This window comes from Vulpes vulpes, chromosome 12, assembly GCF_048418805.1.
Source record: "Vulpes vulpes isolate BD-2025 chromosome 12, VulVul3, whole genome shotgun sequence".
In the NCBI taxonomy this organism is placed as follows: domain Eukaryota; kingdom Metazoa; phylum Chordata; class Mammalia; order Carnivora; family Canidae; genus Vulpes; species Vulpes vulpes.
In genome coordinates this window covers 9,706,017-9,719,684 of record NC_132791.1, presented here as the reverse complement: position 1 = coordinate 9,719,684, position 13,668 = coordinate 9,706,017, and the positions used below count along the sequence as shown (strand labels likewise).

Below are 13,668 nucleotides of genomic sequence, written 5' to 3'. Positions count from 1 at the left end.
ATGAGAATATCTGGCCACATCCCACTGTAAGGCCCAGCCTAGCATCTGGATGACTGACAGCTGCCTCTTCTCTCCTCCAGCCTCCCATACCCCCTCCCAAAATGCCATCACTCCATTCTTGCTGCTATGAGCTTTGAGCCTAGTGAGTGACTCTCCTGGATGCTACTTGCTCACCTGGACCCCTGCTTGCTGTTAAGGCTATACATAGTTTTTCATTAGTGCTATCCTTCACAGTCTCTTTCCAGCTAGAGCCTGTGCTCTCAGGGCCTATCTTCCTACCATGAAACCTGGTAGGCAGACCTAATTCCAGACCTGACCACATGATGACTTCACCAGGCTCTTTCTCAGAGAGGTAGCACGAGCTGAGTAGGCTGTCAGAGGCCAGCCATGGGTTAAAGTATGATAATCTTGCAGAGAAAGAATGGGTTAAAATCCTAAACAGATGGACAGCAGAAATCAGGGAACACACTGAGGGGACCAAGGTATCCATTAGCCCATGGACCAAGGTATCCATTAGATGTCTTTGTGCTAAATATAAAAATCACATCCCCTTTGGGTGGAACAATTAGAAAAAGCTGCTTTTCTTCCAGGTGGATACAACCTAAAGTGGATTGATGTGGCTCCCAGAAAGGTACATACAAGTCCTAACCCCCAATACCTGTGAATGTGACTTTATTTGGAATAAGGATCTTGATAATATAAGTAAGCACCTGAAATGAAATCATTCTGGATTATTGAGGTGGGCCCTAATTCTAATGACAAATGTCCTTATAAGAAGAAAAGCACAGGGTGACACAGGGAGAAGGCCATATGATGACGAAGCAGAGATTGAAGCTACACAGCCACAAGCCAAGGAATGCCAAGGATTGCCAGCAACCACTGTAAGCCAGGAGAGAGGCACGAGGGGATTCTCCCCTAGGGCCTCCAGAAGGAACCAACACTGTTGATACTCCAATTTCAGACTTCTGGCCTCCAGAACCATGAAAGAATAAATTTCTGTTATGTTAAGTCTCTTGGTTTGCGGCAATTTGTTGCAGGAGCCCTAGGAAACAAATGCACAACTCTGGGAAGAGGACATGGCCTTGTGGGCGGAATGCAGGCAGGCTCTGAGTCCCTTTCAGCCCCTCAGCTGGATTTCTTTGAGCATGGCACAGGCGCAGACTGTACAGCCATTCACCAAAGCTCTGATGGAGACTGAAGAGCCAGAGCCCAAATCCACAAGAATTAAAGGGAGTCAGCACATGGCAGTGGTAAAAGAACAAATTCTGGAAGCAGATAGAAGTCTGCTGTCACAAGTTAATATGACTTTGAGTTTCATTTGCTTATCTGCAGATAGATATGGGGCAAGAGCATTGTTGATTACTTGCTGGGAATTATTATTCCTCTGGTTTCACTGCCTGGCTGTTAGGACTGGATGACAGTGTGCAGTACTTGGTGTCCCATCCTTCCTCAATAGATATTTATTTCCATTCATCTTCCCCCCATGGGTAACAGGTGTCAGCACTGCAGGCGAAGAAGACTCCTTGGATCTGTGCTACATACAGCTTTGCTTCAGCTCAGGAATGTTGGGGGCCTCTTGACATGGCAGCCAGTGGCATCTGCCCTTGGCTTCTTGGGCCTGCTGGAGAGGACAGAGAAGGGAGAAAACAGGAATTAAGGTGGAAAAGTACTGTTTCCCTGACATGGTCACAGTGGGAAATCTATTCTGCGCCTTTATTTTGTATGTAATGCTATGAACGTGCAAAACTGATTTAAGACAAGCTCATCAAACATAAGCATTTAAAATATTTAAAAAATTTTTTTAGAATTTATTTACTTGAGAGAGATAGGGAGAGAGAGAGAGAGAGAGAGAGAGAGAGAGAGAATCTCCAGCAGTCTCCCTGCTAAGTGCCAAGACCAACATACATGGCTTAGTCTCACAACCCTGAGATCGTGACCTGAGCCTAAATCAAGAGTTGGATGCGTAACTGACTGAGCCAGCCCAGGTGCCTCTGAATACAAACACTTGAATCACCATTTTGATCTCAATAAGTGTTCAAGTGGGAAAAGGGTTCTTTATTCCAGTATGACCACGATTGGATGTTGTTGCCTTTATCAGGCTAAAGGGGATGACTTCATTTTCATTAAAAAAAAAAAAAAAAAGTTTAGTGGGTTTTAGCCTTGGGTTAGAGGAGAATGGATTGACACTTTTCTATCAAGTGGAATCTGTTTGGCTGTTCTGAAGCGTAGGGACATTCCATATCTTCTGAATCTGAACAGAAGAGTTTGTTGAAATACAATATTAATATGCACTAGTAGAAGGATTTGGATGGTGTTTGTAAAACCCCTGTGGGTCATACATGAGTAAGCATTACTGAAAAGTCTAATCAGGGCCCTTAGTGAGGTGGCATTTGGTTATCTAGTGGCTAGGGTCTTGCAGTTCTTTCAGAGCAAGAGTTAGCAAAATCGTGGCTTTTCTTATCTTTTGTATTTATTTATTAATGAAGACATAGCAAATGAGTGGGATTTATTGAGCTATCCCTGTGGTAAGTGCCTGTCCTTGCACGGGTGAGCAATTCACATAAAACATTTCTAAAGGGCTCAGTTCTGCTTTCTGAACTGACTGATGCATATACATTGGAACCATTAACTTGTTCATCCAATGAAGCAGGGGTAATATAAGAATTTCGATATGTTTGTATGCCCCTTCTCAGCATTTCCAGGGACTCTCAGGCAGAAATTCATTTCTTAAAGGGTAGTTCAATAAAGATGCTAAAGGATTAGCTAAAACATTATCCATATGTTGTCCCAGAGTCTGTGCCAATATCTACTGACAAAAGAGAAGATTAATCGTAGAGTCTTTTGCTAAACAGCAGGCTGATGCCCAAGTCACGGGTAAGCACACTCCATCACAGGGAGGCTGTTTTATCTCCATCCAAGGTGGTATCGATAGACTTATGGAATAAGTTTCCCTGGTCTCCAGAAGCTTGTCAGCCTTCCAGTGACATGTTTTTTCAAATAATCCAGCTAGTAGGGTCCATCTGGAAACAGTTGTTTTGATGCTTTATGTCTTTCATGTGACCCCTAATAAAGGCTACAGAAAAGAATATGGTTTGCAGAAAGATTGAGGTGTCCCAAAGTAGTATTTAATGCCCTGCCGACATTCAAACAAATCAGCACCTTCTTGGAAGTTTATGTGTTAGCACAAGGAACCACAGAGGCTTGGGCTTATGGAATGTTTGCCCCAGAGGGGCTTAGAGCTCCTGAGCCCACCTTCCACTTGGTGATGGTGAGGACATACCCTCTGTGGCTTTCCCTCTAGGTGGTCTCCAGCTGTTGTCTCTGTACACTTTGGTAAAGGGATGCACCCCACTTCCTAAGGCAGCCTATTTCTACTGCTAGGCCATAATAGCACAAGGCAAGTTCTTCTGTTGAGCTGAAATATGCTTATGTAACATTTGGTCCTAGTTCTGCTTTCTAAAGCAACAAAGACTAAATCCCTTTCTCCATAATGGACTGCACGGTCTGGAAAAATGGATAGAGATATTGGATTTGGCCCTGCTTCATCGCTTAACTAGCTGGGCAGTTTAGAATCCCTCAGAACCTTCGCTTCCTGATCCCTTCAAGGAAGTACAGAATCCCAATCACATGGGCTGTTGTGGAGTTTGGACCAAATAATATATTTTACCCGCTCATCACAGTGCCTAGCATATCATGGGCGTTTATTGAATGTTCCCTCTTTCCTTCTACTTCTCAGCTCTTTAAACACTTGAAGGCAGCACATCTGTTTCCCTTTGCTCTTCTCTTTTCGCAGCCACTAAACTGCAGATCAAAGAGATGGAGTTGAAGGTAGGGGCTGGGAAATCTTTAAATCAGTGTTTCCTGAAATGTTGGCATTGACAGGTGGTGAGAAGGATTTTTCTCAGATAGCACATGGATGATCATTTTGCAATTTAAATTTAAATCTAAGTGATATATTTCAGTTTCCTTCTATTATGGCAGGTGATACTGTTTTCCTTTGTATGATGGTGATATAAAGTTTGTCTTAAACATAGGTGTATTTAAGAATAAAAGGTGAATCAAGTAAAGCTCCGATTGTCTTTAAAATCAAATGAATTTCCAAACAAATAAAAATCCAGTTCAGAATCTCCTTAGCTAGCCAGTCAGAAAAAGCTACATACCGTATGAATCCAGTTCTCTGTTATGCCATAAAAGGCAAAACTGTGAAGACAATAAGGTGGAACACACGGTTTGTTGGGTACCGAAACTATTCTGTGTGATGCTACAATGACAGGTGCAGGTCATTGTATGTTTGTCAAAACCCATAGGATGTGTAAGACAAAGAATGAATCCTAACTCAAGCCCTGGACTTTAGTTAGTAATAGTGTATCAATATTGGCTCATCAATTGTTAAAAATGTGCTACACTAATGCAAGATGCTAATAACAGGAAACTGGGGGATGGTTGAGTGAGGGAATGTATGGAAATTGTACTTTCTGCTCAGTTTTTTCTGAAAGCCTAAAACTGCTCAAAAGAAAGTCTATTAATTAAAAAAAAATCTCATTAGCTAGGCAAATTACCAGTCTGTTTATTCACTACCAAATCTCTATTTGCCTGGGGATATTTCAAGTCAAAAGCCAAATTAGTCCCACTTCCCCCCCCCAACCCCCCAAATGATACTGTTACCACCAATTGCTAATCTGTGAGGTCCTCAGGCTCATCTCACTGAATGGTGTGTTCCTATTACTCCTTAATTTACCACATTAAATTTATTACTAAATTCTGCCTACTAATTCCCCAACTCCACATCCTCTTACTCTGTCTGGAATCTCAGATCTATTTGGTTTCTTCAGCTATTTCCATGCAGTAGGAGCTCTCATCACTCCAAACCTAGGCTACCCTCAGAGCCTCCTGGGTGGTCTGCTTATTTTTAATTTCTCCCACATTCTAAGATCACCCACTAACATCTATTAAAATGCTGTGCTAATGCCAATTTCATCCTATTTCTCCTCTGCTTGAGAATTTTTAAGTCTCTCTTTCCAAGCATCCAAATGAATGGAATGGTCAAAGATAGAGATATCGCGTGTGCCCACCAGGTGAGGACAGGGAGCTGGATGACGATCAGCCACTAACTGATCCAACAAAGATAGTTAACTATCCACTCATCACAGTGCCCAGCATGTCATGGGCGTTTATTGAATGTTCATTGCATTGCATTATTGAATGTTCATGAACATTTATTGAGCACCTCCAGTAGATGCTGGGGTGCGTGCCCAGGTGGAGGCTCCTGTTTTTCCAGCCAGTGCTGGGAGTGTTGGCAGCTGGAAGCTATCAGATGAATCCTTGTCTCTCACCTGAAGACAGCCACATCCCAGGGGCAGCCCATACCCAATGTCTGGTGGATGATGGTGTATAACGCCCTCCCTCTTTGCCCTGACGCAGGGCATTTCAAAAGGGCCATCGGAGTACTAGAGCTCCCCATTGATTGGCTGCTCTGCGGTGACTGCAGTGCAGCTAGGCTCCTCTCCACTGCCCTACCACTCTTGCTCTCCCTGCACACCATCCAGTAAGCTTCCTGCTCTCAAATCTCCATCTTGGCATCTATGATAGCATCCAAGGTCAACTGGACTCTAAGTCTGTACTGTTCCACTGATGTACATTCTTGAAAAAAAAGGATTAAAAGTAACTGACATTTTTGGAGTAACTTCTGGGTTTCAGGTGCTGTATATTGATATTTTATTTATGTGAGTCCTAATCTTTACATCAACCTCATGACATAGGCCTGCTTTCCAGATGAGAATATTAAGAATTAAGGGATTTAGAAGTGTGCTGCAGTTGTGTTCCACTCAAAAAGATCTTTGGACTTAGGGAAATTCCAGTGAGTGGTGGTAAGGAGGCAAGAAGATAACTTAGAACACAAGTGGCTTGGCACTGAATTATCATTTGCTTCCCCTTGCACAGGGCCAAGTTTGGTGACAGGAGATGGAGACTGAGTGGGAATGGGCAGTTTTCCCATAAAACCGGCTCATGGCTACTCTACTCCCACGCCTACAGCCTCACTCACTCTCTTTCTACACATGAGCCTTCCATTTCCAGCCAGCTACTCTGCTTTCCATCCCTTTCTCTAAATGTAACCCAGCCCAGCCTCTGACTTTTCTGTTTTCTTCAGAAATGCCCATTCATCAGCCCCTCCCCGTCATATCCATTTCAGTTTTGTTAAAAATGGATGCCCTTTAGGAAGGCTTTCCTAATACTATATCTGGATAAAGAATTCATCTTGCCATGGTACTTAAACCCTCAGCATAGTTACAGCTGTCCTACTCATATTTTAAGTCATACCCTTCCTTAGTCATAGAGTTCATAAAGCTTTTGGGATGAGGCTGAAGACTGAGTTGGGGTGGGGGCTCTAATCTCCCTTCTATTCTGAATCAGTTGAGAAAAGGCACAAGAAGCAAAATGTAATCCTGAATTTGTTAAGCTAAAATTCAGAGTTTGTGGATCCTGGCTGAGAAGAGGCAGTTCTGGACCATGGGGCCTGACGCAGGTATGGTTATCATAGGGAATAGGAGCAAAGCCAGAGCCCAGGCCCTGTTTGAGTTCTAGCAGGTCCAAAAGAGAGAAAGAGGACAAGACCAGCTCAGTCTCAGCAGGCAGACAGAGAAGCTCAAGCAGCGAGGAGGGGATGGGATTTGAAATATTCCTTCAAGCTATGTATTCATGGAGAGACTAGAGGAAGACCTGTCTCTGCTATGGACATATGGAGGAGTGGGGCACAGTGCCCTCCCATCCCCTCTGGAGCAGATGTGGGTTCTGAGGAGAATTTAAGTTCCTAGAGGGCAACATATCTCTTCTTCTTCCACTTTTTCTGTGCCATTGCCCAGAAGATTAGAAGTATCTCGAGCAGGACACCACTGTGTCACTTGTCTGCTAATGCTTCTTAGAGTAATAGACCCCCACAACGCTGATTTTAACCAGCTTTGTTAAGCAGATGTACTCTTCTCTATTTATTACCACGTCTATGGTGCCCATGTGATTTCTATGTGTTTTTCAGATGCCATTGGGCCTGGATTTTTCTGCCAGGTTGACTGGAATGTCTAGAACATTTTATCATCTGCAGCTGGGAAATCACTGAACTGTCTGAGTGTTTTCCTATGTGAGCAATTGTTGTGTCAGCCAAGGCACAAGTAAGATTTTAAATAAGCCCAAACTGTTCCATGATGTAATTTAGGAGTGAGAATTGTGTAAAAAGGGAAAGGAAAGGTTTTTATTGTGATAGCTCTGCTTGTCAGCGTTCTCTCCCCTCTATGTCACTCACATCATTCCCAAGAAAGTCTTAATATGTCTTCTTATGTTTATAATATTATTCAGGATCAAAAGCAGAAACTCATGATTTCTGTTAGCTATATGGTACCTACTGAACATATAAATTCTATGTCAAGACCCAATGAGAATAGCTTGGTTATCTGCTGTCTGAATCCCATTCCTTGGACTGACATAGGGAATGTCAGGTAACATATAGGATGCCCAGTTACATTTGAATTATGGATGAACAACAGATATCTTTTTAGTATAAGTATGTCCTAAAAATTGTGTGGGACATACTTATACTAAAAATTATGTCATTCATCTGAAATTCAATTATAAAGGAATTCTGTATTTTACTTGCTAAATCTGGCAACTTCCCAGGCTGACAGGGACCTGGGAAGCCTCCTTCCTCCCTCCACGGAGAAAATTAGGTCATGAGTAAAGCCTTTAGGCAGGGCAAGGGGGAAGGAGCCTATTTTTCATGGTAGCCAAGAAGGTCAAAATAATTCACATTGCCCCATCAAAAGCTGTTCTACCTTTGAAAAACAGAAAAAATTGGGGAGGTAGACATACATAACCAGTGGCCTAGGAATGAGACAGATGGCCCCATATGTGTACATCTGGAAGATCAGTTGGCCAATGTAGATACAGGTTTAGCCATTGGTTGTGCTGGAATCATAACCATTTGCTGGGAAAGGGAAGAAGGATAAGGTTACGGGGAGTTAGCATGGCAGAGCTGGCTTGGCTGAAGGACTGGATGTCTGGTTGTCAGATATCCAGTATTTAGTTACAGGACAAATTTGGCCTTGGTTTGGGCTGGTAATAAGATCCAATGAGATCCAATGTGGCAGTCCAATCATAAGAGAAAGTCCTGGTTCCTGAAGAGAGAGAGGATTGGTGAGACTTGGGGTAATAGGTCTCTTGATCCAGTGGGGAACCAGAAAACATGGCATAAAATGGTGGTGGCTAGGGAAGAGGGTGTTAATGAAGATGGCAGCTTGAGAGTTTGGACTCCTGGGCTTCTTCCCAATACTGTAATGACCTTGCCTGGGTAACCTGTTTGATTCCAGGTCTAGCCCAGGAGTGGAACTGAAGCAGCTCATGTCCTGTCTGTGTGGTCAGGCTGGCCAGGGTCTATGTGCTCAGCCCATGAGGCCCAGAGAAGAGCCAAGATCTGAGTAGCTCAGGAGAGACCAGGGTAACAGCCATCGAGTGGCCTCATCTGTGCCAGGAATGTGTGTGGGATAGAGAACAGTGATGTACCAGACACCATTTGAAGAAACAGCAGAAACAGTAGGGAATGCACAACTATCTGAAACAGGAAAGTACAGGCTCCGAAGGCAGGTGAGTCATCATACAAAGATAGCACTAGAAGCCAGAAAGGTCTTCTTTGTTTGAAAAACAGAAACAATTATAAAAAGGTGGGAATAAGCTTTAGTAGGTTGTGTATGATCTCTGGCTAGGCTCCCACGCTCAGCAGGAGCCTGTCCTAAAAAGGTTTTCACTGGCGGGAGGGGGGGGCTGGTGGCTTGCAGTATGAGCAGCCTGAGCCCTCAGGAGAGAAGCACAAGTTTCCATTAGGTCTGACGTCTCCATTGATTAACTGCATCGAATGCCTTGTGCGAAGACAGAGAAATAAACTCAGGTGGGCTGGGGGCACCAAAGCTAACAAGGAAGAGAGTTTGGGGAAAGTGAATGAGAGATTAAAAGAAGGAAAGCAAAGGAGATAAAAGGAAAGTCATGGAAAGAGAGAGACCATACAGACGTGTAGGTGCTCTCGACCCTTAGTTCCTCTGATTTGTGCATCTTGACCCAACTTTCAAGACTAGTCTCTGCTAGGTATTATTATCTCATTTTAAATTTAAGTTAGTTTTAACTTTTTAATTATTTTTTATTTGAGTGTAGCTGATACTTGATGTTACATTAGTTTCCCATGTACAACTTAGCCTTTTGACACGTTTATACGTTTTGCTGTGTTCATCACAAGTTTAGCTACATCTGTCCCATTACATCACTCTTGCAGTACCATTGACTGTATTCTTTATGCTGTGCCTTTTTTTCTCCTGTGACTTACTCATTCCATAATTGGAGGCCCATATTTCCCACTCCCCTACACCTATTTTTGCTCAACCCCCAGCCTTCTCCCCTCTGGCAACCATCAGTTTGTTCTCTGTATTTATAGGTCTGATTCTGCTTTTTGTTTTGATGCAGAAATGTTTGCAATGCCATTACCAGCTTCTATGGGGCATTCCTTACTCATGTTGCTTTCTACTGAGTTGATTTATATTAAACCGTTGAAAAGTTCACTGTCTGGATGTAGATGCTGTTGACCCTGAATATTTTTTAGTGTAACTCTGAAATGTACTTCCAAGTGCCTGAATTTCAGGAACTGAGAAATGTTCTCCTAAGACCATGTGTTCCTTCTCCCCAGAAGCCTGAGCTTTCCTACCCCAGGCTTTGGGATCCCTGGGTGGTCTCTGTTCAAAGGGTATTTCCTCTCACTTACTTGATTTTTTTATTTACCAGATCTTTACTTACACCCTTAAATGTAAAATAAACTATTTCAAAATGATTTTTTTTTGCACTTCTAGGGTTGAAATAAGCAGAAATGCATAGGTCTGTTGAGGAAAAAAAATATACGAATTGGGGTAGAATAAAAACATTCATTTTCCAAATTCAAAGCCAAACTCTGGAATTTAATCATCCCATAAAAACAAATCATTTGAAAATTACTTAATTCATCACCAATTCAGTCTGGAAATCAAATATCATGGAACAAAGACAATAAAGCTCTGTTAGTACCGAAAGGCCAAAGCATGTTTTGTTAGAGTGTTAAGTGTTTAGGATAAGATAATCACTGTATATTCGCTCTAAAGAAAAGTTTAGTTTTCAGGAAAGTCTCCAGTGGGTCAGCAAAGTGTAATGTTGGGAGCAGGAGCACACAGGACCGGGAAACTTCTAGATTCTCAGTATAATCCAAAATAAGTAACTTCACCTCAGACCTTGATGTCTTTGCCTATAAATGAGAGACAATTAGAGATAGTGCTGTGGTTGGAATGTTTGTCTACCCTAAATTCATAGGTTGAAAACCTATCCCTAAGGGAATGGTATTAGAAGTCATGGCCTTTGGGAGGCCATTAGGTTATGCGGGCAGAGGCTTGATGAATGGGATTATAAAGGCAGCCAGAGAAAGCTTCCTTGTCCCCTCAGCCCTGTGAACTTGCAAAGGAAGACAGCTACCTATGAGAAAGTGGGCTCTCACCTGAGACTGAATCGCCTTAATCTTGGGCATCTCCACCTCCAGAACTGTGGGCAATAAACTTCTTCTGTTGATAAACTACCCATTCTATAGCATTTTTTTAGAGCAGTCCAAACAGACTAAGAGGCCTTCCTTCTAAATTCTAGACTCCACAACATCCATCAAATTCCCTAAATGCTAAGGCTTTTATGTATTATCTGATGATTCACCTGGCATTTCGGATCTTGCTGTGGATGAGGTCCCAACACAAAGTGCTAGCTATGGTGTTGATGAAATGTGTGAGAATTAATGAGATTTTGAGGACTGAAGGCAAGATCAATGCTTTTGAATCCTCTGGATACGGCACCCATAGAAAACGGGTTAACAGCTGAGGATGCTTAAGCCTATGGCACCTGGCTTGTAGTGCGATTAGCTTGGAGTTAGCAAAAGGTATAGGGCTCCGTAGGAGCCATTTACAAAGTAATTTAATGTCATTTCATAAGTGAAAAACATAAGATACATTGATATCCACGTGTGGATATGATTTATGTTATGTAATGACATACACAATACAGGCAAGGACACATGCACACAGTGGATTTGTTCATTGCATTTACTCAATTCGCAGTAAATGTATTTTTTCTTTCTTTCTTTTCTTTTTTTTTTTTTTTTACAAAGTTAGGGATCTTTATTCAGACAGTAAAGCACAGCAAAGTGGGAGGGCTATGCGGTCTCCATGGCAACAGAAAGTCTCCACTAAATGTAAGGTCCATAAGTGTAAGGTCCTTGGCTTTTATCAGGCAGATTCTTCCTGGTTCAGGAGAAACATATTTTAACTTGATGAGAACAAAACTAGGCAGCCTGGCTGTAGTGCAGAAGGGTGGCTGGCTGGCTGGTCAGTTCTTCTGGAAGTGCTTAGTGAGTATGTCCAGCAGCTCCTGCTTCTTCAACCCGCCTTTCAGCCCACACACCCTGCAGGCTTCCTTCAGCATGGGCACAGTGAGCTTACCCAGTGTGCCCTTGTTGACATGGGCCCTCAGCTCCTCTTCAGATAACTCCATCTTGGGCCTTTTGCTTCCAAGACCTTCATCATCTTGTCTCCGCTTGGGAGCTTTTCCTTCAGGACTGTAATCTGGTGGGTAGACAAGCTCCTTAAACTCATTCACCAAGGAGCCCAGTCTTATCTATTGCTTCAATCTTAGGCAGTGTCAGATCCTCCGCCTGCTCGGGTTCCATCAAATCCAAAGCCAGCACCTCCAGGTTCCTGAAGTGTTGCTGCAGCACTGGGTTCTCAAAGCTGTCACTTCTGTAATTGAATTGGAGCTTCTGAACAATAGCCTTCATCTTGTCTATCTGCTCTGGGTTTGCCATGACTTTTTCAGTAAAGGGCACCTTGCGGTTATCATCAGCATAGGGTAGGAAGACAAGCTGAAAGCCTGGGGGTGTCACCTGAATTTTCTGGTCATCTAGCTCCTCTTCTTGTGGCAACAAGGCCACAAAATAAGGAGGGATGTTCCGACAGGGGGTGTATCTGCACACTGCCATGACCTCCTTCTCCAGACACTTGGGGAGCAGAGCAATAAACAGGGTTGAGCTCCCATTCACCAAGGACTCTTCAGGGTACACAGATAGGGAGGGCCTCAGGTAATGGTGCTTCTTCAGCATTATCAAGGGCTTGAAACCGATGAGAATCAAACCTGGTTCATCAAAGCGTTTCAGCTCTTCTGTTTCCTCTTTCTCTAGTACAATCTGACGATTCCCATAGTTCTGAGACCTCTTGGTGTCACTAGGCAAAAGCAAACTGCCCATATTTACATTAAATGTCCGGGTTTTGGATTTCACTGGTTCATTGGTCTCCCGACAAAGCCTCACCGGAGGAGGTCTGACAGCCTTCTGGACCATATTATAAATGCCGACAGTGAGTGCAGTATCCTTGCTGAGCTTAAGCTTCAACCTGCAGAGCACACGCTTCCGGGTCTCCTTGGCACGAACCTTCCTCAACAGGTCTTCTAGCTTGCTCGATTCCTCGAAGTGAACCCCTAGGTCCTCATCCTCTGCTATGCTGATGATATCTCGGTAGAACAAGGATATGTCAAAACCCCCACGTTTCTTCAAGTGCATCAAGTCCAAGAAGATACCTGTGTCACAGAGATCCCCAGCTTTGGTCCTGGCCCTGCTAGCTTTGGCACTGTCATTGCCATGGGGGTCATCTTCATTGGTGAACAGCATGATCCTCTTATGGCTCATCTTAACCTGGACATCGCTAAAGAGGTTGGCACAGACCCACAGCACCTCACTCAGTGAGTAGTCAGATCCATGGCCAATTAGGTCTTGGAAATGTTTTTTCCCCCGCTCCCCCTTAAACTGGTCAAGCTCAAGCACTCGTTTAGCACCTGGATTATCCAACTCCTGTAAGACGTAAATATTTTTGAAATTCACTGAATTTTTATCCTTCTCAGTACCATAGAACACCACTGCCAAGAGATCTTGATTACTGCTTATGATCTTATTGGTATACACACTCTGGATACACTGGATGCTCATGTCAAAAGAGTCAGTTCAACTTCACCCTGAGATTCAAACATGGCCCTAGAACCATCAACCAAAAAAATCAAACTATCTCTTCCTGAATATGTATATTCTCCACTGACTTCAAGGCCGTCTTCTTGCTCTTCTTCTTCATCGCCCTCGTTTTTGTAATAAGACTCCCAGCCTGACATATTGTTTATTGCTCACTGAGGCACAAGGAAGAGATCCTGTATTTTTTCCTTCAATCAATGTTTATGGAATACCTACTATGTGGCTGGAATTATTATAGCCACTGGGGCTACAGGATACAATAGTGAGCAAAATAGGTCAAGTCCCTTACCTAGTGGAGTTTTATTGTGGCGCGTGTATGCACACATGCACACACACACACACCCTACACCACACTAAATACTTTAGAGCCTGCTTCCCAAGAGGTAGAGCAAAATGTAGACAGGCTTGTGCTTTTACTGGGCCAAGATCCTTTATCTTCCTAAAGAATTGCCTGTCATCACCCCCCACATATTGCTTTGGCCCTGTTAAATTTGTCTTTTTTTTTTCTTTCACTTAAAAGGTTAACTGAACGGTTGAATTATGGGATTCTAGCCAAAATATGCTTC

At 43.2% G+C, this 13,668-nt stretch overlaps 1 protein-coding gene and 1 pseudogene across 8 annotated transcripts in view; one reads left to right on the top strand and one right to left on the bottom strand.

The window, feature by feature from the left end:
• Window positions 1–13,668, top strand: part of PALM2AKAP2 (PALM2 and AKAP2 fusion) — a 457,899-nt gene that overhangs the window by 52,773 nt on the left and 391,458 nt on the right. The window lies entirely within an intron of this gene.
• On the bottom strand, window positions 11,336–13,272 carry LOC112923010 (X-ray repair cross-complementing protein 6 pseudogene; annotated as a pseudogene).